This window comes from Rhinopithecus roxellana, chromosome 11 (genome assembly GCF_007565055.1).
Source record: "Rhinopithecus roxellana isolate Shanxi Qingling chromosome 11, ASM756505v1, whole genome shotgun sequence".
Lineage (NCBI taxonomy): Eukaryota > Metazoa > Chordata > Mammalia > Primates > Cercopithecidae > Rhinopithecus > Rhinopithecus roxellana.
In genome coordinates this window covers 85,573,376-85,599,790 of record NC_044559.1, presented here as the reverse complement: position 1 = coordinate 85,599,790, position 26,415 = coordinate 85,573,376, and positions in this window count along the sequence as shown.

Sequence of the window (26,415 nt, the reverse complement as noted above, 5' to 3'; positions counted from 1 at the left end):
CATATTTTTACTCTTCCTTTTTGTGTTTAGATACAAAATATCATTGTGTTACAGTTGCCTACAGCATTCAGCAGTCACGTGCTGTACACATTTCTAGTCTAGATACACAAGGCTCTACCATATAGTCTAGGGGTGTATTAGGCTCTACCATCTATGTTCGTGTAAGTACACTCTATGATGTTTGCCCAGTGACAAAATTGTCTCACAAGGCATTTCTCAGAACAAAACCTCATCATTAAATGACACATGACTAAATGTGTGTGTGTGTGTGTGTGAGTGTGAGAGAGAGAGAGAGACAGCTTCTCATAACTATTTTATTTTATTTTATTTTATTTTATTTTATTTTATTTTATTTTATGTTAATTTTTGAGACGGAGTTTCGCTCTTGTTGCCCAGGCTGGAGTGCAATGGCGCGATCTCGGCTCACTGCAACCTCCGCCTCCAGGTTCAAGCGATTCTCCTGCCTCAGCTTCCCAAGTAGCTGGGATTACAGGCATGCGCCACCATGCCTGGCTAATTTTGTATTTTCAATAGAGACGGGGTTTCTCCATATTGATCAGTCTGATCTTGAACTCCAGACCTCAGGTGATCCGCCCAACTCAGCCTCTCAAAGTGCTAGGATTACAGGTGTGAGCCACTGCACCGGGCCTTTTTTTTTTTTTTTTTTTTAATTTTTTTTATTTTTTATTTTTTGAGATAGAGTCTTGCTCTGTTACCCAGGCTGGATGCAGTGGTATGATCACAGCTCAATGCAACTTAGCCCTCCCAGTCTCAAGCCATCGCCTCAGTCTCCCAAGTAGCTGGGACTCTAGTAAGTGCATACCACCCTGCCTGGCTAATTTTTGTATTTTTTCTCGAGAAGAGGTTTCTCCAGATTGCTCAGGATGGTCTGGAAATCTCCCTACCTCGGCCTCCCAAAGTCCTGAGATTACAGGCGTGATCCACTGTGCCCTGGCCTTCTCATAACATTTACGAAGAAACTGTTCCCATGTTAGAGATGAGGAAATGGAAGTTCAAGAAGGAAAGAATGTTGTCCAGGGTTCAACAGCTGCTAAAAAGCTAACCCCCTAAGTTCATGTTTTTTCTTTGATGAAACATTTTGGGGTTCGGATTAAAGTCATTAATGAGAGAGTGCCTGGGCTTGCTCTGGAGATTTATGTCCAAATTGGCCCACAAGCATGTGGGGTTAAGTGCAGAAACAAAATACCTGAGAACCAGTGAAAATGAAAGGAGAAGCAGCATTTTTGGTTTCCAGCCTCCCAATTTCACTTCAACGTTATCCGTGAATCCTGGCATGTTTATGGAACTCGTTGTCTCCACTGGGTTAAAAAGACCGTATTCTTTCGAACCACTGTGTTCACCTTACTCTTAGCACGTGACATTGACTGACTGTATAGAGTTTGATAAAACCAACCCCTGAAATTTATAATAATGTGTCCATGATAATACCTGTCAAAATGACTATTTTTTTTCCGGCTTGTTTTGCTATGTTGAAGACATTTTTAATTCTTCAAATTAAGGCTCATGAATATTTGTCTAAAATGAAACCACTCTCTTTAACATTGTAAAGTGAGTTAGAAAGGGTTCCTTCCTCCTATGTACTTGGAGTTTGTATAGAATTGGGATTAATTCTTATTTATATATTTGGTAGAATTTGTCAATGACGCCATCTGGACCTGCATATGTCAGAGGGTTTTTACAAGGAATTCAGTTTCATTAAAAGATATAGGACTATCCAGGTTCTACTTCTTTTCCTGTGAGATTTTGTGTCTTTCAAGGAATTTGTTCATTTCATTTAGGTTGTTGAAAATAGTTTCCTCATTGGAACATTTCTTAGTTTCCATCTCTCTACTGATATCCCTCCCCTTTTTGTACATATTTTCCATATTTTAAATGGAGCCTTCAACATGTTAATCGATTTACATTCCCTATATAATAGTTTCAACATATGGTGATCTGTGAATCTGTTCTCTGTATTGCCATGTGTCATGGTGAATTTTTTTTTTATTACTATACTTTAAATTCTAGAGTACATGTGCACAACATGCAGGTTTGTTACATATGTATACCTGTGCCATGTTGGTGTGCTGCACCCATTAACTCGTCATATACATTAGGCATATCTCCTAATGCTATCTCTCCCCCCTCCCCCCACACCACAATAGGCCCCGGTGTGTGAGGTTCCCCTTCCTGTGTCCAAGTGATCTCATTGTTCAATTCCCACCTATGCGTGAGAACATGTGGTATCTGGTTTCTGTTCTTGCAATAGTTTGCTGAGAATGTTGGTTTCCAGCTGCATCCATGTCCCTACAAAGGACATGAACTCGTCCTTTCTTATGGCTGCATAGTATTCCATGGTGTATATGCTACCAATGTCTTTATTCACAGAATTGGAAAAAAACTACTTTAAAGTTCATATGGAACCAAAAAAGAGCCCTCATTGCCAAGACAATCCTAAGTCAAAAGAACAAAATTGGAGGCATCACGCTACCTGACTTCAAACTATACTACAAGGCTACAGTAACCAAAACAGCATGGTACTGGTACCAAAACAGAGATATAGACCAATGGAACAGAACGGAGCCCTCAGAAATAATACCACACATCTACCACTATCTGATCTTTGACAAACCTGAGAAAAACAAGAAATGGGGAAAGGATTCCCTATTTAATAAATGGTGCTGGGAAAACTGGATTGCCATAAGTTGAAGCTGAAACTGGATCCCTTCCTTACTCCTTATACAAAAATTAATTCAAGATGGATTAGAGACTTACATGTTAGACCTAAAACCATAAAAACCCTAGAAAAAAATCTAGGCAATACCATTCAGGACATAGGCATGGGCAAGGACTTCATGTCTAAAACACCAAAAGCAATGGCAACAAAAGTCATGATGAATTTCTTTTTTTTCTTTTTTAAATTTTGTATCTATGCTGCTAAATGTCTCATAGTGCTTTACTCAAGCCAAATATCTTATGTAGAGCAAAGGAAACTGAGGTAAAAAGTTCTTCCAACTGCAATTGGCATTTAGTGTTGGGGATCAAATCCACCTAATCCAGAACTGATCTATGGCCACATTCTTTGCACTGCTGGTTTCAAATTACTCCAAGAATGATTGAGGCTGTGTGAGGGACTGCAGTGCTGAGGGTGTGTCCAGTGTGCTCTGCTCTAAGGTTTGAGCCACCCCTTACATTGTGCCACAGAAGGGTGCAAGCTCTTGCTCTTCTCCCCACAGTACAGCACGGTTGCTTATTACTCAGTGTTCCAAGGTTGATGTAGCATGACACAGGGTGGGCTCTCCGCATCCCTGGTCCAGACGTAGTCTCAGGTCAGCTGTGTGTGCCAAAGACTTTGGGGTGAATTTTTCTCATCATTTCTCCTCTTCCTCTGTGTGCCAAGTTTCTTCCCGCTTCTCATCCAGAGATAGGAGACCACTGAGAGTGTTCATAGAAGATACTAGTACCCACACTTTTTTTCTGCCCTTTTGAACCTTTCCCAGTTTCAGAAGATTCTGTTGCTCTGTCTTAACCCCTTCAGAAAGGGCTAGGACCTCAAGGCTCTGTCTTAACCCCTTCAGAAAGGGCTAGGACCTCAAGGCTCTGTTTGCTGTTGTTCTCTCAGAGCCTTAAGTTTTTTGAGAGAATAATCCCCGCAGGTGGGTAGATGTTTATGCCTTTCTCCTGTTCCATGTTTATACCAACAGGAAAGCCTCTCGCCAATCTTTGTTCCACCAATGTTTCTTATGAGCACCCGGTGGGGGTTCATGGAAATCTTCCTGCAAGTGGGTACATGTTCCCCTTGTGCCTGAGACTTCCAGGGGTTCTGTTTTCCTATGTCAACAGATACTCATCATTTTGCAATGAGTTGATATGTTATGTTCTGGCCCTCATGCCTATGGCATGGTCTTCCCATGTTTTTCGACAGCTAAGACATTCTGCATGTTATTTATCCATGGGGAGTGGGGAGCTCCTCTTCCTTGGGCTTCGAGCTACGTAGTTGCCCTGTGACCTCAGCTGTCTGAAAGTCCTGATTTTATAGTTTATCCTACTTTTTATTTTTGTTAGGATGTGAGCAATAGTTTTCTTTTTTCTGCATCTGAGCCAGAAATGGAAAACTCCAATTCTCTTTTGTATTTTTAATATTTTCTTTTAAATTGATTCTTCTCCAACAAGATTTAGAGATTTTTTTTCTTAACACACACACACACACTCTCCTACTTACTCCATATCTCTTTCCAAACTATTTTTAACTGCTTCCACTTGCTCAGCTTCACTCACCCCTTTGTGCAGTGCAGTACGGCTGGCTTCTGACTCCAGCAGAGTAGGAGCAATTGCTTTCTTACAACCTTGTTATGGTTAAATACAATAGTCTTAGATCAGCTGTGGACTTGAATTTAGTTTTGGAACAGAGTCAATAAGTCATCAGAGTAAGAGAGTTCTCAGACCAAATAAGGTTCTAGAATTTATAGAATGTTAGCAGAAAGTATTTCTTATAGGAAACAGTTTACACAGGATAATACTTGTATAAGATTTATTGTTCATAGAGGAAATGAAAAAAATAAACAGAAAAAGGGTAGACAGTGGAAAAAGTAATAGAGAAATGAATAGTTGAGTGTGAGCAACTATTGGTCACTCTGAAGATGGACTAAGTGGCTAAAAAGAGTAGAGAGAAAAAAAAGAGAAACTGGGAATAATCCTGTGAATTATAGTATAGAATGTTCCTATGAGAAGGACTCAAGAATAGAAGTACTAACAAAATAGAAACAGCAATGTATGCTTAAGCAACTAGGAGTCTACACAGGAAACAACATGAATAATACCAAAAAAGTGTTTTTGAGATGACACACATGCACACATAACATTATATGAGATAACAATGCAGATTTCCACAAACACTGACAGATCCTTTTAGAAGCAAGGCAGGAGTGGGTCAGGAAGTGGTTGATATCTTGAATAAGATAAATGAAAATGAGGAAGAGGTATTTGAACACTGTATTTTAAAATAATACCTTAAATTTTGTGAGAGAATGTTTATACCTGGAGAGCAAAGAAAGCAATCAGTAAGGATTTTCTCTACAGAAAGAGATTTCACCATAGGAGGAGTATATGTATATGTTCCATAAAGGGAAGAGTAAGATTTCACTTTGACAAATTCACACATTAATGGGAAAGGGGGGTGGTGGCAGGAGGAAAAAACAATGTCTTGCCAAAATTTCCTGTGAAAAGATCTTTGCAAAACCCAGTAGCTTTGCACAGCTCTGTCACTTGTTCACAATCAGACTCTTGAAATCACCTTTAGGGCCTTAAGCTATTCCTCCCCTTGCTATGAGTCCCATCTCTAAAAATTACACAGAAAACGAGAAATGCTTGCTCACAGGAGTCTAATCATCAGATAAGTATTACCTTTCTTAACTCCAGCACATACCCTCTCAGGAGAGCCCATCAGTCATATCACTGCATGAACACCCCAGACACGGTGGGTGACCCTAAAGAGCAATGAGGACAAGGAGAAAGTTTGGTTTCTATACATTTCTCTTTGCTCCAGAACCATTGAGTTGGCTGTAGGATCATTGTTTCACGAGATTTCATGAAACATCCTTTATTGTTTTAACTTTCCCCCAAAAGGTATAACAAGTCCAAATTTTGTAATTCATGTTGTAACTGATCTAATGCACATTATATTATTCGAAAGCATCCAAAAGGTACCCCAGAGAAGAAAGAGACCAGTGCTACTGCCTACCAGGTCTCTAGAATGAAAAAAAAAAAAAGAGCTGAATTTATTAAATTTCAAACTTCTATGATAATTTAATATGAATATGATCCTTTGGTTTATATGTATTGCATACAAATGTATCTGAAAGTTTGCTCTAAAGTAGTAAAAGAGGAAAGATGACTTCTTTTAGAAGAAGAACTAAGCATCAAACTAGGACACCTGCATGCCACGTTAAGCACATTTCTCTGGGAGAAACTTTATGGCACAGGTTGTCAGCGACTAAATATTGTAGCTCAATATTCTCCTGTAATACTCTCCTATAACTTCCCGATGGTCCTAGTGTAGGGGATAAAGAGAGGCCAAGGATACTGGTGAAAGTCATGAATCCTTTCTAGGCCAGTTTTCTGTTAACTCTTCAATGAGAAAATGTCCAATGGGAAGCCCATACATACTTATTATTTTTCTTTATTTTCAGTCCAATAAAACTGCATCATTTTATCATTGAAAATATTCTGTTACTTCCCAGGAGCCTTGGTTTGGTTTAATTTTACAATTCCTTCAATTTTATGATGGTAAAATGGCCTACTGTCCTTTAAGTCTATTGCAAATTCTAGAATATGAACTGATATTTTTCTAGTGGTTTTGCAATTTGGTGTATCTGGCAATTCCTATAGGCCCTGAAAATGTTTAGCTATAGTGAAACCTGGTAAAAATGGCATTTCTTATTTACATTACTTTTAATCTTCTAGTTCAATATACTAAAATGTATGTTTTTTTTTAATACCACATTATTGGTTGGTGGTGAGACAAATAATTGAAAAGGAGTTAGCTTTCTGAAGTAGTACATTTTGGATGATAGTAGTACATTTTGGATGATATTGTGAGTATTTTCATATCATTAAATGGTCTTTAACAGGCTTTTTTTTTTTTTTTTTTTTTTTTTTTTTTTGAGACGGAGTTTCACTCTTGTTGCCCAAGCTGGAGTGCAATGGTGCAATCTTGGCTCAGTGCAACCTCCACCTTCCAGGTTCAACAAATTCTCCTGCTTCAGCCTCCTAAGTAGCTGGGATTACAGGTGCCCACCCACACCCAGCGAATTCTTGTAGTTTTAGTAGAGATGGGGTTTCACCATGTTGGCCAGGCTGGTCTCAAAACTCCTGACGCCAGGTGATCCACCCACCTCACCCTCCCAAAGTGCTGGGCTTACAGGTGTGAGCCACAGTGCACGACCTTAACATGCCATTTTTATTGAGTGTGTACTATTTGATATTGCAAATATGCTTTTTTTGCCTCTTCTATTTTGTACATATGAAATGTGTTTGAATCCTTGCTTTGTAAGTAATCTTGGAATTTGCACCTTTGTACATAACAATATTGCTTCTCGGCCTTTTGAACAATCATTTTTGCCTGACACATTTCTGAAGAAAAACTTATTTACAATTATGGCAAATACTGGCCATGGTGATGGGGGTACTGTGACCATCCATTACACTTCTCACCTCTGATAATTCCCATGATCTAAAGAGATTGAATTTGTTTTTGTTTTTGTTTTAAGACAGTGTCTCGCTCTTGTCACCCAGGAGGGAGTACTGTGGCGTGATCTAGGCTCACTGCAACCTCCACCTCCCTGGTTCAAGCAATACTCCTGCCTTAGTCTCCTGAGTAACTGGGATTACAGGCATCTGCCACCATGCCCGGCTAACTTTTGTATTTTTAGTAGAGATGGGTTTTCACCATGTTGGCCAAGCTGGTCTCGAACTCCTGACCTCAGGTGATCCGCCTGCCTCCACCTCCCAAGTGCTCGGATTACAGGCTACAGGAATGAGCCACCACACTTGGCCCTAAAGAGATTAAATTTGATATTGCACCCATACTGGGGTCAGGCTCACACCATGCTTTTCTTATTACCCACCCAGGAAAATGTTGAAGGCTATGAGGTGAAAGAATCTCAACGTGAGTTCCAGAGAGTTTTCTGTGAAAACCGGTTAATCAGGGCTATATCTCAAGAATTCCCAAAAGAGAAAGCAATCAGAACCTGAACATAAGGGGCACAGGATTATTTTTACAATCCTTCTTCTTAAACTTATTTTTTTTAAATCAGTCCATTAGATTTAGAAGAGAACACTTGATGAGCTGCCACTGTTTAATGCACATGAATAAATGCATGTACATATGTTGAATCTATAATGCTTTTTAAACATGCCAGCTCTCTGATAGTTCAGGAAGAACACACTGGTTATTAGTTCACCTTCATTAGCTTTTGTCATTGGGAAAAAGTGTTTGTGTGAGCATTTTTGCAAGAATTGTGTGAGCTTATGAACGTGTGACTGTTTGTGTCTCATTTTTTCATCAAGAATCTTCTATTTGTTATTTACTTGGCAGGCTTATTCTATACTGAGGAGGACGAAACTCCAAAAGCTCAGGATCGCAAGCTCTTCAGCAGAAACTCACCCCTGTTTTCTTCAACAGCCTTCCATACTGATCTTTGGTTCTCCTTAAAACTGATTTTATCAGAGATCCAGAGAATGGCGGATCTATGAGGTTAGTTCAGTTCTTTCGCTTACTCATGAAGAATTAAGTCAAGAGAAATCACATGCAACAGATCAGGCCTTAAGTGAATAATTGAATTAAGAATGAAATGTGAAGTATTTGGTTCCTGAAACTCTTGTTTGGTCAATAAATTAGCTTAAGGAATATTCTGTCCCACTGGTGACAAGATAAAGCAAACCAAGAAACACATCTTGGAACTAGAGCAGGGCTTCCCAAACCTTAACCTAGAAATAAAACACCTGGTGGACTTTGAGATTCTGCTTTACTAGCAAACAACCAGGTTATTGCTGGTTTGGGATCAAAGTTTGAGTAGCAAGAATTAGAAAAAAATTGGCCAGTCCTTTTGCCCGTAATGTAACAGTTGCTCATACTAGAATCCCTTTTGTGAATGTGGAAATGTGCATGGAAATATAAGTGGTATCTCAGGATAAGTAAGCTTGAAGAAAGTATATATAACCTGTTATATTTTAAAGATGGGTAAATTCAAACCTTCACATCTTACAATCAGAAGTACTGTCTGATTTAATTATTGAGTAAGTAGGAACATTGTGAAATATACCATGATGCCCTATGAAAATATAGCACTAGTTTCTAATATATACTTGAAGAAACACTAATATATTCTTCAAACCATAAAAGGAAGTATGACATTAAAAATGATTTCAGTGTTATCTGACACAGATTCAAAGGCAAAAAAACCACAGCTTGCAAAGAAAAATAGCTTTGCTTTAAAATGAAAAGTCTGACTGCTTATGTTCTTTGTAATCTGGAGCAACTTACGAACAGTAGGGGCCTGAGCAACTTTGAAATAATATCCTTTGCAATGGTCTGAATGTTTGCACTTCTCCAAAATCCAGACATTGAAACCTAACCTCTCAAGGTGATGGTAGGAGGTGGGGTTTGGGGAGGTGATTAGCTCCTGAGGGTGGAGCCCTCATGAATGAGAGCAGTGTCCTTACGAGAAAGCCATAGAGAGCCCCCTTGCCCCTTCCACTCTGTGAGCACACGGTGAGAGGGCTGTCATCTGACAACCAGAAAGTGAGTCTTCACAAGCTGTGAAATCTGCTGGTGCCTTGATTTTGGCCTTTGCAGCCTCCAGAACGCTGAGAAATAAATGTTGGTTGTTTATAAGCTGCGAAGTCTATGGTATTTTATTATAGCAGCCAGAATAGACTAAGATATCCTCTGGTCTCCTACATTCTCTTGTCCCATACTGTGCTGTTTTTCTAGCAGGCCTTGGCCCGCATTCTTCTCATGAAACTCATGAAAAAACCTGATAAGCTCCTTCTTACTGAGATCACTTAGAGTCTCCTTATTGCTTCCTCCCCAGGCAGAGTTGCATCTGGCCACAGGTTAGAATCTGTGTGTTCCTTTTAAAAATAGCGAATACTTAGGCTCTCTCACCCACCTTCCTCAGTTGAATTACATCAGAATTGAATTTCTGGGGTAGGTCCTAGACACTGGTATTTTCAGAAGTTCTCTAGGTGATCTTAATGATCAGTTAAGCTTTATAACCAGTGTTTAAATAAAGACACGTAGAAAGAACACAAATTTGAACCCAGAAGTTAACTGGAAGACTTTCAGGGGCAGAAGTGCTGATGGTGTATGAATAGGTGATGTGGTGGCATATGCATTCTGTATTTATCATTTTTGACCCATAAAAGAACATCAAAATATGAAAGACATTTTGGGCAAGGAGATTGTGATGGTTGATACCGAGTGTCAGCTTGATTGGATTGAAGTGTGCAAAGTACTGATCCTGGGTGTGCCTGAGGGTGTTGCCAAAGGAGATGAACGTTTGAGTCAGTGGGCTGGGAAAGGCAGACCCACCCTTAATCTGAGTGAGCACCATCTAATCAGCTGCCAGCATAGTCACGATATAAAGCAGGCAGGAAAACATGAAAAGACTAGACTGGCTTAGCCTCCCAGCCTACATATTTCTCCCATGCTGGATGCTTCCTGCCCTTGAACATTGGACTCCATGTTCTTCAGCTTTGGGACTCGGACTGGCTTCCTTGCTCCTCAGCTAGCAGACAGCCTACTGTGGGACCTTGTGATTGTGTGAGTTAATACTACTTAATAAACTCCTTTTTGTATATGTATTTCTATTAACTCTTCAATGAGAAAATGTCCAATGGGAAGCCCATACATACTTACTATTTTTCTTTATTTTCAGTCCAATAAAACTGCATCCTTTTATCACTGAAAATATTCTGTTACTTCCCAGGAAACTTGTTTTGGTTTAATTCTACAATTCCTTTAATTTTATGACAATAAAATGGCCTACCGACCTTTAAGTCTATTGCAAATTCTAGAATATGAACTGATTTTTCTAGCGGTTTTGCAATTTGGGGTACCTGGCAATTATTATAGGCCCTGAAAATGTTTAGCTATAGTGAAACCTGGTAAAAATGGCATTTCTTATGTGAATTACTTTTAATCTTCTGGTTCCATATGCTAAAATATATGTGTTTTAAAATATATATATTTAATAAAATATAAATATATATATTTATATTTATATATTATATAATAATATAAATATTTAAATATTAAAATATAATAATATAAATAATAAATGTATATTTATATTTTTATGTATTATATATTTATATATAATTTAATAAAATAAAAATATAAATATATATATTTAATTTAAAAATCCTATTAATTCTGTCCCTCTAGAGAACCCTAATACAGAGATCTTCTAAATACAATTTCATTTGTAATGTAAAGGCTACCTCAAAAAGAAAGGAGAGGAGTAAATCCTGTGATGCTGTAATGTATTCCCTGTGTTCTCACCTCTTGTTAGCAGTTTGTTTGCCACACCCCACAGGACAGAAAATTACCCAGCCAGGGCTGCTCGTTTATATTAGTTTTTTTCTAGTACCTCTCAGTACTTCCTTCTCAGAACTAATTCTAGTCATGTGGAAGAAGCAACTAACCAAAGGGAATTCAGCAGCAGCATCTTAGAACTTTTCCTGACCTGGAAACTGTACCCCAAAGTGACATATTGGACCTTCAGTTGGTAGCCAGATCTCCCCCATCTAATCCAGTTTTAACAGCAGGATATCATCCTTGATCCTTACATATTCTTGCAGCTTATGTAGCCATGCAGTCCCTTCAAAGCCAGAAGACCTGCATGGCCCATCCCATCTATAATTGCAGCAGAAGCAGATCTCCTAGACTCCTGCCCCACTGATAAGGAGTAACGTTCACAGTTCAGGGCTCAGATGCACCTTGTCTACCTGTTTTATTATAAACAATGGCCTTACCTGGATAATAGCCAAGATAGAACATTCTGAATACAAATCTGTGCAATCTAAAAATGTCACACAGGACTCCCCTGGAATTTGTTATTCTCCTGCCACTGACACTGAGCTACTGCATTTGAACCTTTACATCTTTGATGCTCTGTGTCTGCTCAGTGGCTCCATTCCTCATCAAATTCTTCTCAGAAGAGATGAGCCAGTAGACCTCTAAGAAGTACTGTATTGCTCAGTTTTCATACTGCTATGAAGAAATACCCGAGACTGGGTAATTTAAAAAGAGAAAGAGGTTTAATGGATTCATAGTTGCACCTGGCTGGGGAGGCCTCACAATCATGGTGGAAGGTGAAGGAGGAGCAAAGGCACATCTTACATGGAGGCAGGTCAGAGAGTGTGTGCAGAGGAATTCCCCTTTATAAAACCAACAGATCTCGTGAGACTTAATCACTATCAGGAGAACACAACAACACCATGGGAAAAGCCTGCCCCTGTGATTCAGATACCTCCCCACCAGGTCCCTACCATGACACGTGGAGATTATGGGAGCTACAAATCCAGATGAGACTTGGGTGGGGACACAGCCAAACTATATAAAGCACATTCCAGTTCTCAAAGGTCACATAAAATATTATAGTATGAACACACACACACACAGACACTAAAAAGATGTAACCCAAGGATTTTAATAGCTATTCTTGCACACAATTGGATTACATTATCTTTAAAAACCCAAGATCTGGCCAGGCATGGTAGCTCATACCTTTAATCCCAGTCTTTGGGAGGCCTAGGCGGGCGGATCACTTGAGGCCAGGAGTTTGAGACCAGCCTGGTCAATATGGCGAAACCCTGTCTCCACTAAAAATACAAAAATTAGGCAGGCGTGGTGGCACACGTCTGTAATTCCAGCTACTCGGGAGGCTGAGGCTTGAGAATCTCTTGAACCCAGGAGGTGCAAGGTGCAGTGAGGTGAGATTGCGTCACTGCACTCCAGACTGGGTGAGGGAGGGAGACTCTGTCTCAAAAAACAACTACAAATAAAACCCCTAATATCCTTTTGTTAATTCGTTCTTATTATTTCTTCTAAAATTCACAAACAAAAGCGAATTTACTTACCTGTCAATTAGTTGGTGTGTTTTTGTTTCTTATTCTTATGACTAGATCCCACCTGTCTAGATTATATTGATGATGCTTTAGAAATCCTTACACTTTTTACTTTACTTTTATCTTTTTTCCAGTTGTGGAAACTTTTGTTTTTCTTTGTTCCATTTTCTTTACATTATAGAAGTAAATTCCACTTCTGCCATCTTTCATTTTAATATGCATTTAGCTTTGTGCTTTAAGAACATTTAATGTTAGGGCCAGTCTGTGATTTCTCTAATTTAAGAGCAATTCCATCTATTCCTACTACGTGAATGACAAATAACAAAACTTGGAATAACTTTTACATTTGTTTCTTTAAGATGATGCCTCATTTTATCTTATCAATAAAGAGGCATGTTCCTATCATACAGATATGTGAGTCATTTGCTAAAATAGAAACTAATTTCTCCAAATTTTCCATATTCCCTTTGTTCAGATTATGTTTGGTTTTCTCCTAGGTAAACTCAGGAATATCCTGTTGTTCATTGGTGTCTCCTATGCATGTTTAGCAAAAAGAAACTCTCCACGTAGAGTACCAAGTACACTTAGCTGCTGAAAGCTAGGAATCTCCTCAAAAGCACACATAGTATGTCAGTAGCACAAATGATCAACAGACCAAGAAGGCAGAGAATATAATCAAGTAATCAGACAATGGCTCTTGTGGTGTAACTTAAAATATACTGCCACTCAGATAAGATAACAGCAGAATTCTAAATGGCCAAATCTTATTGCATTTCTTTTTGGTATCAAATATTTGTCAGTGATAAACAAATAATAAAATATATGTTCAATGACTTGAAAAATAGCATGATTTGTTTTCTTCTTCTTCTTCTTCTTTTTTTCTTTTCTTTTTTTTTTTTTTTTGGAGACTGAGTCTCACTTTGTCGCCCAGGCTGGAGTGCAGTGGCGCGATCTTGGCTCACTGCAACCTCTGCCTACCAGGTTCAAGTGATTCTCCTGCGTCAGCATCCTGAGTAGCTGAGATTACAGGCACACACCACCACACCTGGCTAAGTTTTGTATTTTTAGTAGAGACGAGGTTTCACCATGTTGGTCAGGCTGGTCTCGAACTCCTGACCTCGTGATCCACCCACCTTGGCCTCTCAAAGTACTGGGATTACAGGCACGAGCCACCGCGCCTGACCTATTTTCTTCTTTTAAATAGCCACTGAATAATTCTAAATGGAAAGCTTAGATAATCCAGAATTACTATATATGCTTATGTAATATACCATAAAATTATATCAAATTATTTCTGGTTGTATACTATAAAATATATCATGAAATTAATTAGTCTTGGTTTAGTTAAAAGAAGAATTTAATATAGTGGGAATATCTCCTAGAGTGTTAGAAATGTTATAAAGTGTAGAAAAGTTACTGTTGTAGAAGGTTGAATATTCTTGCCAAGAATATTTAGGTAATTAGAGTGGTATGGGACACGTAAGAGATTAGACAATATGCAAAACATTCCTCTCCGACTTTGAGTGATGTTTTATGATAATGGTGCTCTCTAAAGTGGTAATCAGTGATTTTAAGGCCTGTGGTAGAAACATCTGCACCATAGGGCAGTAAAAACAAGAAAAATCCTGAGAGCTCCTTGTGTATAACATTTTGAAACACACTTACACAGAGGTAACTTCATACATTGTGTTCATCTTTTGGATTCTGGCTTTACAAATTTCTGGCTGCCTGGTGTCTGTCCTTGTATAAAATGCATGAAGTTATTATGCATTTATGTGTGTATTTATTTGGGTTTAGCTGGAGCAAATGATGACATATCCTCCTGTCATTGCATTTACATAATCTATCTTGATTCACTTGTATTATTTGTTCCCAGCCGTAAAATTCATCTTATACTAGTCTGTATTTACTCTATTGAATTCAACATTTTTTAATGTCTGAGTCTCAGCTCCTTGAAAAGTCTCTGTGCAATAATAATGGTATTGTTAACATTTTTATTTCCACATACATGCCTTATCAAACCAATATTATACATGATTTTAATTTTCTAATGCTCTAGAGTAAATGGGCAGCTTGAGAAAGGGGTGTACTAAATAATAAACATAGTATTTGTCATTATTACTTTTAATGCTAGGTTAGCAGGACAGTGCTTAAATTGCTTTGTATACATTGTCCTATTTATAACTCTTCTAACCTTAGGATATAAGTACTAATCTCTTATGAAATTTATTGACAAAGAAAATAATGATTCTCTCTCTCTCATATATATATAAACACACACACACACACACATATATATACAGAAAGTGTATAATATACACTGCATGTTGAACATTATATATAGTTTTTGTACACTGTATATAGTTCATTTTTGTGTTGTATACTGGCTTTCATGTCTGCTGTATTCTTACTGATTTCTATCTCCTTTTTCTGTCACTTGCTGAGAGTGGAGTATTAAAATTTCTACTATATATATATGACAGCATATATGTATGATATATATAGTTTTATATATATATGAAATTGTAATACTCTCCTCTCAGCAAGTAACAGGAAAAGTAGATAGAAATCAGTAACAATACAGCAGACATGAAAGCCATACACAACACACCAACTGACTGACATTCACAGGATTCTACCTAACCAAAACAGAGTATAAATGATACATTCACAAAACTAGACTCTACGTTTGACCATAGAAGAAAGCTCAATACATTTGAAGTTACTGAAATAATATATATTATGCTCTAATATCATAATAGAAATAAATTTAAAAGGAATAATAAAGGTATTAGAAATGTTTCTAACATACTCCTCAATAAATAATGGATTAAAGAAGGAGTTAAAGGAAAACTAGAAAATATTTTGAACTGAATGAAAACAAAAGCAAAACCCATCAAATTTATGGGATTTGGTTAAAACACTGATTAGAGAGAAATCTTTAACTTTTAAAGTTCATTTAAAAAACATCCCAAAAAGTTTAAATCAATGATTATTGTTAGAAGGTGGAAAAAGAAGAACAATTAAACTACTGTAAAAAGACAAAAAGAAATTAAGGTAAATAGGAATCAAAGAAATAGAAATGAGTAATAAAGGCAACTGAATCGGAAGCTTGCCTTTTAAAAAATCAATGAAATTAATAAAATTCTAGTCAGACCGATCAGGATAAAAGACATAAATTAAGAAGTAATAAAAACAGGACTCATGACAGCTACTGTAGGAACTTGTACGGTATTAGGGAAAGTAAATTTTATGAACCACTTTATGCCAACCAATTTAAAACTTAAGTAAAACGGGCAAATGTCTTGAAAGACCCAAACTCACTGAAGAAACAGGTAATCTGAATAGTGAAATATGTAGGAAAGAAACTGTATTGGTAATTGACAATCTTCCCATAAATAAAATTTCATGACCAGATAGATGGTTTTACTGGTAAATTATATCAAACAGTTAAGAAAAAATTACTACGAACTCAATTTAAACTTAAGGAAAATAGAGGATAAGGGAACATTTATTTTATTAGATCAGCAGTATTCTCAGTTCTTACTAGATCAGATATTATAGAAAACTTTTAAAAAGCCCTACAGATCAGTATTCCGTGTGAACAAAGATGTACATTTCTTTGAATAAATATGAGGAAATAGTAATCAATCATCTGCTAAAAAAGATGATATATCATGATTCAGGAAAAATTTCTCACCCACTGCCAGTTTCATGGGTAAGGCACCAACAACGAAGACGGGTTAAGAGGAGAAAAGTATATAATTTTATTTAATAGGAGTTTTGCATGACAAAGCAATCTCCTTAAGGAAATGAGGACCACAAGAAAAAGTGAAACTCCCGTGTTTTTTATGCTTAGGTTAGATGAAGGGTAGAAAGTCATGGAGAGAGGTGATGGGAGGACAGAGTTTATTCATGATGATAAACTGGGGAAACTTGACAAAGTCTGTTTCTTCAGATTATTCTCTTCAAAGATAAGGAGTTCCTTTCTTCTGCATATAGAGTGACAACTGCTGGACAAGGGTCTTATGACCTACTTCAAGAGAATGCCAGAAAATTATTTATTTATTTTTAATTTTTTATTATACTTTAAGTTCTAGGGTACATGTGCACAATGTGCAGGTTTGTTACTTATGTATGCAAGTGCCATGTTGGTGTGCTGCACCCATTAACTCGGGTCATTTACATTAGGTATATCTCCTAATGCTATCCCTCCCCCCACCCCATGACAGGCCCCGGTGTGTGATGTTCCCCACCCTGTGTCCAAGTGATCTCATTGTTCAATTCCCACCTATGAATGATAACATGTGGTGTTTGGTTTTCTGTCCTTGCGATGGTTTGCTCAGAATGATGGTTTCCAGCTTCATCCATGTCCCTACAAAGGACATGAACTCATCCTTTTTAATGGCTGCATAGTATTCCATGGTGTATATGTGCCACATTTTCTTAATCCAGTCTATCTTGATGGACATTTGGGTTGATTCCAATTCTTTGCTATTGTGAATAGTGCCGCAATAAACATACGTGTGAATGTGTCTTTATAGCAGCATGATTTATAATCCTTTGGGTATATACCCAGTAATGGGATGGTTGGGTCAAATAGTATTTCTAGTTCTAGATCCTTGAGGAATTGCCACACTGTCTTCCACAATGGTTGAACTAGTTTACACTCCCACCAACAGTGTAAAAGTGTTCCTATTTCTCCACATCCTCTCCAGCACCTGTTGTTTCCTGACGTTTTAATGACTGCCATTCTAACTGGTGTGAGATGGTATCTCATTGTGGTTTTGATTTGCATTTCTCTGATGGTCAAGTGATGATGAGCATTTTTTCATGTCTGTTGGCTGCATAAATGTCTTCTTTTGAGAAGTGTCTGTTCATATCCTTCACCCACTTTTTGATGGGGTTGTTTGTTTTTTGCTTGTAAATTTGTTTGAGTTCTTTGTAAATTCTGGATATTAGCCCTTTGTCAGATAAGTAGATTGCAAAAATTTTCTTCCATTCTGTAGGTTGCCTGTTCACTCTGATGGTAGTTTATTTTGTTGTGCAGAAACTCTTTAGTTTAATTAGATCCCATTTGTCAATTTTGGCTTTTGTTGCCATTGCTTTTGGTGTTTTAGACATGAAGTCCTTGCCCATGCCTATGTCCTGAATGGTATTGCCTAGGTTTTCTTCTAGGCTTTTTATGGTTTTAGGTCTAACATTTAAGTCTTTAATCCATCTTGAATTAACTTTTGTATAAGGTGTAAGGAAGGGATCCAGTTTCAGCTTTCTACATATGGCTAGCCAGTTTTCCCAGCACCATTTATTAAATAGGGAATCCTTTCCCCATTTCTTGTTTTTGTCAGGTTTGTCAAAGATCAGATGGTTGTAGATGTGTGGTATTATTTCTGAGGGCTCTCTTCTGTTCCATTAGTCTACATCTGTTTTGGTACCAGTACCATGCTGTTTTGGTTACTGTAGCCTTGTAGTGTAGTTTGAAGTCAGGTAGTGTGATGCCTCTAGCTTTGTTTCTTTGGGTTAGGATTGTCTTGGCAATGCGGGCTCTTTTTTGGTTCCATATGAACTTTAAAGTAGTTTCTTCCGATCCTGTGAAGAAACTCATTGGTAGCTTGATGGGGATGGCATTGAATCTATGACATGTTTATATATTTAGAAAACCCCATCATCTCAGCCCAAAATCTCCTTAAGCTGATAAGCAACTTCAGCAAAGTCTCAGGATACAAAATCAATGTGCAAAAATCACAAGCATTCTTATACACCAATGACAGAGAGCCAAATCATGAGTGAACTCCCGTTCACAATTGCTTCAAAGAGAATAAAATACCTAGGAATCCAACTTACAAGGGATGCGAAGGACCTCTTCAAGGACAACGACAAACCACTCCTCAACAAAATAAAAGAGAACACAAACAAATGGAAGAACATTCCATGCTCATGGATAGGAAGAATCAATATCGTGAAAATGGCCAGAAAATTCTTTCTATGTTTTATGACCTGCTTTAAGAAAGAAAGGTGAAGGGAAGGTGAGAGAGACTTTTTTGCTTCGACTATTTTCTCAAATGCCAATGTGCCATATTTGGGGGAAGCATGCCTTGAACCACATCACAGACTTAAGTGGAGATTACATCAGCAATGAAAAGTTTGTGTAACACTTGAAAATCAATCAATATATTAATTCTTCATTTTAACAACATAACGGAGACAGGGCATATGATCATCTCAATGGTGGAAAAAAGCAGACTAAATTCAGCATTTATTTATTATAAAAATTACAGAAAACTAGAAATAGATGGGAATTTTTAAACCTGATTGAAGGAATGCACAATAAGACAGGTAACATTTTAAGGTCAGGCATAAGGCTCAGATGTCCACTCTCATAGCTTTTGTTCAATAGGTACTGGATGCCCTAATGAAAACAGTAGAGTAAAAAAGGAAATCATATGAATGCATATTGGATAAAAAGAAGTAAACGTCTTTGTTCACAGACAAAATGTTTGCAAAAAATGTACAAGTTTTCTCCAAAAATGTACTCTATACCTAATATTTAACAGGGCGACAAGATTAGTATACAAAATTTACTGTTTTCCTGTACATTAGCAACAAATAACTGGAAATAAATTTTAAAACATAACATTATTTACAGCATTCAATTTCGTAAAATACTTCGGTGAATATAAAACAAAATATGATGCAAGACTTGTAGAAAAAACAATTTTGAAGAATTGTTGTAAGATATTACAAAGATTCAAAATACATCACTCATTTCAGGCTATGATATTTTCACAATATTCTCTCCAAACAGACATTTAAATCCAATGTATAAATCCTTGATCAAAGCCTCAGCAGCTTTTTTTGTGGAAATTATCGTGCTGAATCTAATATGCATATAAAAATGCAGAGGATATAGACCATCCAAAATAATACTGCAAAAGAAAAAAACGTTGGATTTTGAGATTTGCTATAAAGCTACACTATTCAGGACAGTGTGTGATATTGGTATAAAAATAAACATCTAGATTATTGGGACATAATAAAGTCTCAGTTGACTTTGGACAGTAGTGCCAAAATTTTCAATGGAAACGCGGGGTGTGTGTGTGTGTGTGTGTGTGTGTGTGTGTGTGTGTTTGTGTGTGTATGTGTATGTCTGTTTGTCTTTTTACAGATGGCACAGTAAACAACAGAATACTTCTCTGTATCTGTATCTGTATCCACCCTTGCCATTTTCTTATGCTATATACAAAAGTATTATTTAAAAAAAAACTATACAATAACTATTTTCCTGTTCCAGCCCATTTCTGACAGACCGAGACTCTGTTAACTTGATTATAATAAATTCAACACACCAAATTCTTCTACAGAAATGTTTTGCCTGGCCTCCTCTGTTTAACAGATGTAATCAAGAGATTATGTGGATATTGAAAATAACCAAATTGTTCTCAGGTAGCTGTGGATGAATTTATAAGGGAAATATCAATGAGTATCTGATTTGTGGCAGTAGTTCTTGAAATTTTTGAATAATCTGCTGAAAACCGTATCACTCAATTTTAAACACAATTTCAGGGATTTATGGATTATGTGAAACCCATTCATGGATCGAATTTCAGTTAAGTACACATGGTATGTAGCTTAATTCTAAGCTATTTTTGGTCATACTGTCCAATATTACCAGCAATTATGCTTCACCTCTCTCACTGACATTAGAATTTTAATATATAGTTAAAATGTATGCTGAATTAATTAATCTTTATCCCAAACGTCAATAAGCTAAAATTCATACAAATTAACAAACCACTCAATAAGCCTAGCCTCAGAAAATAGATCTAAGAATGAGCAGGAAAATGGAGCAACCTGGAATATGAGGGCAGAAACAAGAAAATACTTGATTGATCTTAGACTTCATAAGGTATTACACAAAGGTGAGAAACCTAGAATGATAGAAATTCTTGTTTTATTGGGGAGTGTATTTATTTTAATAATGTCTCATTGTAACCAAGTGATTTGAATTCCCTGGAAATTTTCTTGGTATATGGATTTTGCTAATGTTATCAAGATGGAGTTTAAATTCATTCATTTTATTGAGCATCTGCCACGCGGTAGATACTGTGTTTAGGCTTTGAATATGAAGATGGATGAAATACAGAATTAGGATTTTGGCTCTCAAAAAACTTGCAGGAACAGGAGCAAAATACACCCTAAGCAGAAAAGGAAATGATTAAATATTAGTGGAAGTTCACTGTGGAACTTTGGGGAAAGACTTTCTGATGATTTAGTTACCAATTGATAACCCATTCTTTTAACTGGTCACTTGGCACAGGGAAGCCACTGAAATGTCATTAGAAACCTTATAGTCATAAATTAACTAATTTGCATTATACAGCCTCTTATGTAATAGAGAAAGCTTGTTGTTCTTAAAGTACATGACAATTAAGCATAGAACTACTGCTGTGGAAAAGAAGTGTTACAAAAACGCTTAGAGGTGTAAATCCTTTTATTGCTCCAATGGGAGTCGTTGTATGGAGAAAAGATGGAATTCTTAATGAAAAGCAGACCAGAGTTACAAACCCTTCAAATCCTTTTTTTTCCTTTTGCTTTTTCTTCTTTCTGTGATACATAATCCCTCTGCAAGGAGAGATGAAAATCAAGTTGTGTATATGCAAATATGTTTAAAGCAATTAGGTAACTGACGATAGCACCATGTGACATTTTCACAGTAGGCTGGTCTATTGATAAGAACCATCATTCAAGATGCCAACCTCAATATAAACTAAAGAAGCTGTTGTGAATAGGCTAAAGGCAGCAAACAATTGATTGCAACAAATAAAACCTTGATGTTTCTAAGCCACGAATCAAGGGCTTTGTGTCCTAGAGACAGCAATGACCTTCACCTTGTAAATGCTTGGCAAAATAAGTCTGAATAGTATGACTGATGTAGATCACACAGAGCAGTTATAAAATTATAGTATATTATCTGCCAAATCACAAATGAAGATCACCTTTTATTGGATCTAAGAAAATCAGTGTTTCTGAGTCTGAGGTAAGCGTTCATAATATTTGTCAGCATCCAAGAATTATGCTTCAGGCAATCTTTTCCTTTTATTAAAGAAGAAGAGGGAAATTAATTTGGGGTCAAGTAACCACTGGAAGCCTTTATATTTTCTATCAGTGAAATATTTGAAGGTCTTTTAAAGTGTTATTCAAAATAAAAATGAAACCGGTGACAATGTGGAAATTTCTAAACTAAGGTGAGTAACTACCAGGCAGCCTTCTCCTTCTTATTATAGTTTGTATTTTGTTGTTTTAATGAAAAGTGATGAGACAAAATAGAGCAAAGAGAAACCCAGGCAGAATGTTAGCAGCTCTTGTGTAGTAGTGAGATCTGTTAGAATGTGGATGGGTCTCCATGGGATGCTTCTTCACCTGAGTTACTTAAATCCAAACTGGACAGAGAACATGCCATGTGTACAATCTTGCAATAGAGCTGGACATACTAGATTACCTAGTAGTTCTTTTTTTTTTAATTGTTGTTTCATATATATGAGTTTTTGCTCAACAAAAATTCATCTCAAGAATGAATTATATCAAGACAACATAAACCTTCTGCTTAGGGTGTGAAAGGACTTGAACTAATTTATTGGCTTATTATGGGCCAGACATTATGCTAGGTGTTTTTCTAATAAATATATGAATATATGGTCATGATAGAATTATTACTCCAATTGGATGAAGATGCTTGTTGACAGAGACTTTAATGTAACATGCATAGTCTGGTAAAAAAAAAAAAAAAATTGAAGAACGAATGAATGTCAGCTGGTGTTGGACCGATGTCTGTCTGCCATCAATCTTATGCTATTCCCATTGCAAACCGTTATACCATCAAAAATCAACCTAAGCGCCTCATTAGAATCTCCAAATATTGAAGCTACTGTAATTACATAAGTTGATAAGAAACCACTCTTTGGATGATTACCAGAAATCCCAACCTGGTCATTGTACTATGATCTACTAATTCCCAAATCCCACTTAACCTCCCATTAGTTTCTCTATGAGGACAACTCTGATTACAGGATGAGTGACTGAGGTTGATGTCTTCCACATGGGATGAGGTGATGAGGGTAGAAAAATTAAAAAGGGTTAGAGTAAAACATGCACAGAACAATGAAAAGTCCAAGATAATTTTCATATTCTCTCTCATTGAAATAATGGAGACTAATAAATCACCATTCTTTGCCTATGCAGAGAAGTCATGGTTGCCTAACTGTGAGAAGCAAAAAAGATGTAAGAGTTTCTTATACATATTTGCAACCAAAACTCATATTTTCAACACTACTACTCATGTAAATTAGAGAAAAAAAATGAGATAAAAGTAGAAAACAGTGTTTTTTATTTTAATTGATTTTAAATTATGACAATAATTTTGATAATGAGGATAAATTATGAAAGGATCAGCAGACAGCCCCTTCTACCATGGATGAGTAAATCAAAGGAAATTAAATCTAGTCAAAAACAAAAAACAAATTGCCCTCCTGATGTAAATAAGTAGAAACATAGGAAAAAAATAAGAAAACAAGTATTTTCAGACATTGGCTTTTAGACTGCACTACTATCTTAGAAAAGGGAGACGAATGAAGTCCCAGCTTCATAAATCTTTCTGCCTGGGGTCTATTCTAGAAGTGCAATGCAGAGAGAACCCAGATAGAGCCCAACCATCTTGCTTAGTTGAGAATGGAGAAATCAGATATCAGGGATACTTAAGTGCCTATGATATACGAGGCAGATTATTGATAAGCAGAAAGTTATCCCGAGACAATGGCTCAAAAATCCTTATGGATCTTTCTCTATTCTTTGGATGATTATGGATCTGCACATAAAGACTTTAGGGGTGTGTGTGTGTGTGTAGGGGGATGTGGATGTGGGTGTGTGTGTGCTTTGAAGACATTACTCCATTGTCTTATGACTTGCATAGTTTCTGATAATAAGTCTGCTAAAATCTTCCCTTTGTGCCTATGTAAAGTATCTTTTTGTTGTTGTTTGTTTTTGTCTGGCTAACCTCAAGACTCACTTTTTCTCTAATAATCAGCATTTTTGATATGGTGTGTCAAAAGGGTTTTGTGTGCTTTGTTTTTACTTAGCCTGCCTCATGTCCTCTGAGCTTTGTTGACATATGATTTAGTATCTTTCATTAATTTTGAAAAGCTATTGGACACTATCCCGTCAAATTTTTTTTGTCCCATTCTCTCTTCTCCTTTGGGATTTCAGTTACACACATGTTGCACTGTTTAGTGTTCTTCACATCTCTTGTTGTTGCTCTATTCTTTAAAAAAGTTACAGAAATCTTTTATTTTCTGGGTTTTTTTTTTTTTTTGTTTTTTTTTTTTTTTTTTTTTTTTTTTTTTTTTTTTTTTGTGGGTGGTTTCCACTGACCTAATTTTAGTTTACTAATTCTTCTCTTAAGCTGTCCAGGAGTTTGTCAAACATATATTTTTTAATCATGTTTTTAATTTTAGCATTTCAATTGAATTTTTTAGTTATGTTTCTATCTCTCTGCTGCAATTTTCCATCTGTGCATCTGTATTGTTATCTTCTTAGTCAAGAGACTCTTGCACTTTATTCATCGCTATTTTAAAACTCCCTGTCAGATAGTTGTAACATCTGAGTCATCTCTAAAACAGGTTTCATTGAATACTTTGTCTCTTGAGCATAAGTTTTTAAATTTTTTCTTGCTTTATTGTGGGTCTCATAATTTTTTTTGTTGAAGCTGGATATATTGTATATGACAGTAGAGACTGATTTAAATAATGTATACCTGAGATTGAGCATGCCTTGATTTTTTATAGGCCTTTGTTGGACTATTGAATTAACATGGTCTGTTTTTGAGCTGGGTTTCGGGATTGTTGTGTGTAGTTACTCTCCTGCACCATAGGTAACAATGATTCTCAGTTCCTGTAGCATTATCTTGCTTTTAGGGTGGGATTCTTTTGACAAAAGACTTTTCTTAATATCTGTTTCACCTTTGTGTTAGGTTTTCCTTTTCTTTCTACACCTCAGAGAAGGTCTCCACCAATCTTCTTGCTCCTCTCCATACAGTATATTGTTGTTAGTTACTACTCAATGCTTGCTAACCTCATGGTAGAGATGGAAGATTTTCTGTTTTTCCGATTCCGCCTCAGACTTCATAGGTGCTGTGTCACTGGGTCTTGGAGGTAAAGTCTTCCCATTGAACTTTTTCTTTGCTCAATGGAAGGGAATCTTTCATGGTCTAGGCTTATGATGTTTTCTTTCTCCTTCCATGTTAGAGTTTTGTTTTGTCTTAAATTGCTATATCAGATGCAAGGGGTGCTACTGTTTTCCTGGTGATGAAGTCATTGCTCTGTAAGGGAGAGACAGGATCTGGACCCAAGCAGAGCTTTGTACCTTTCTTATAGTTACTGCTGCTCCCCTCCCCTAACCTTGCCAACCTTGCTGCCAGACTTTCTCAGGAAAGCCTTTTGAGCTGTGTGTAGAATGATTTGTGAGTTCACATTCCTCCCGTGTCTTTAACTCCACCGAGTACCACACTCAAGAAGGTCCTTGGCCTTAGCAATTCATTACAGATTTTCAAATTTTACTGATTTCTTCTCACAAGCTTGTATGGGGTCCAGCGTCTGCCCCAGGTAAGCAGGTGCGTGCATCCAGTGTATCACTGAGGGTGAATCTTTCCTTACATTGGGAATTATTTTGTTGCTTCGGCATTTCAGTTCTATGATGGAAAGGCATTGATTATGAAGATTACCTGCCACTTTCTGAGGAACAGGTAGAAAAACTTTCCAGCTAAACTAAGATGAAGCTGAAACACTTCTAAGATACTAAATTGTAGGTGGCTTGTTATGTAGCAATTAATAAATAAAAGAGATAAATTAAACAATGCTCATTTTTATTTTACAAAAGAAATGCCTTAAAAGCTACACATTTTCCTCTACCTAAACTTCATTTGTATTACGTGATTTTAACGCTTGCCATTTTCATTATTGTTTAGTTCAAAATGATTTGTAATTTATTTTGTGATTTAATTTTAATTTATGTGCATTAAGAGCATTTAATTTTTGTGAATGCTCTTTTACAAAATTTGAATCTTATATGTTATATATGAGTTCTTTTCTTATTAATATACGTGATTATTTTCCCATGCCACTAAATATTTATCAAAATAGCTTTAATTAAAATATTTTATTTCAAATGTAATTTTATTTCAAAATATTTTATTTCAAATGTAATTTTAAATAAAAGTAACCAAAAAAGTATAGTTTTTAAAAACAAAAAAATATTTAAGCTTTTGGGTATATAGTTGCTTTAGCTTTAAGTTTCTTTGAAATGTTTACAGTCTTATTGCTTATGTAAAATATACTGACTTGGTTTGGAATCAAAGGTTGTGTATATGTTCCACTTAAAACAACACTCAAACTTGCATAGGCATTTTTTCAAAGACAATATACAAATGGTCAATAAGCACATGATGAGATATTCTGTATTATTAATCATGAATGAAATGCTGGGGGAAGGGCAGAATGAATAACTAATTAATGGGTAGAGACTTTCAGCTTGAGAATGTGAAAATGTTCTGGAAATGGAGGGTATTTCTGCACAATAATGTGAGTATACTTAATGCCACTAAACTGTGCATTTAAAATGGTTAAAGTGGTATAAAAATTTATAAACGATAGAAAAAAAGCACTTGATTCAGGTATAGTTACAAACAAAAGTTTGTTATTGCTGATAAATTAGCACTGTAATATCATACACAAC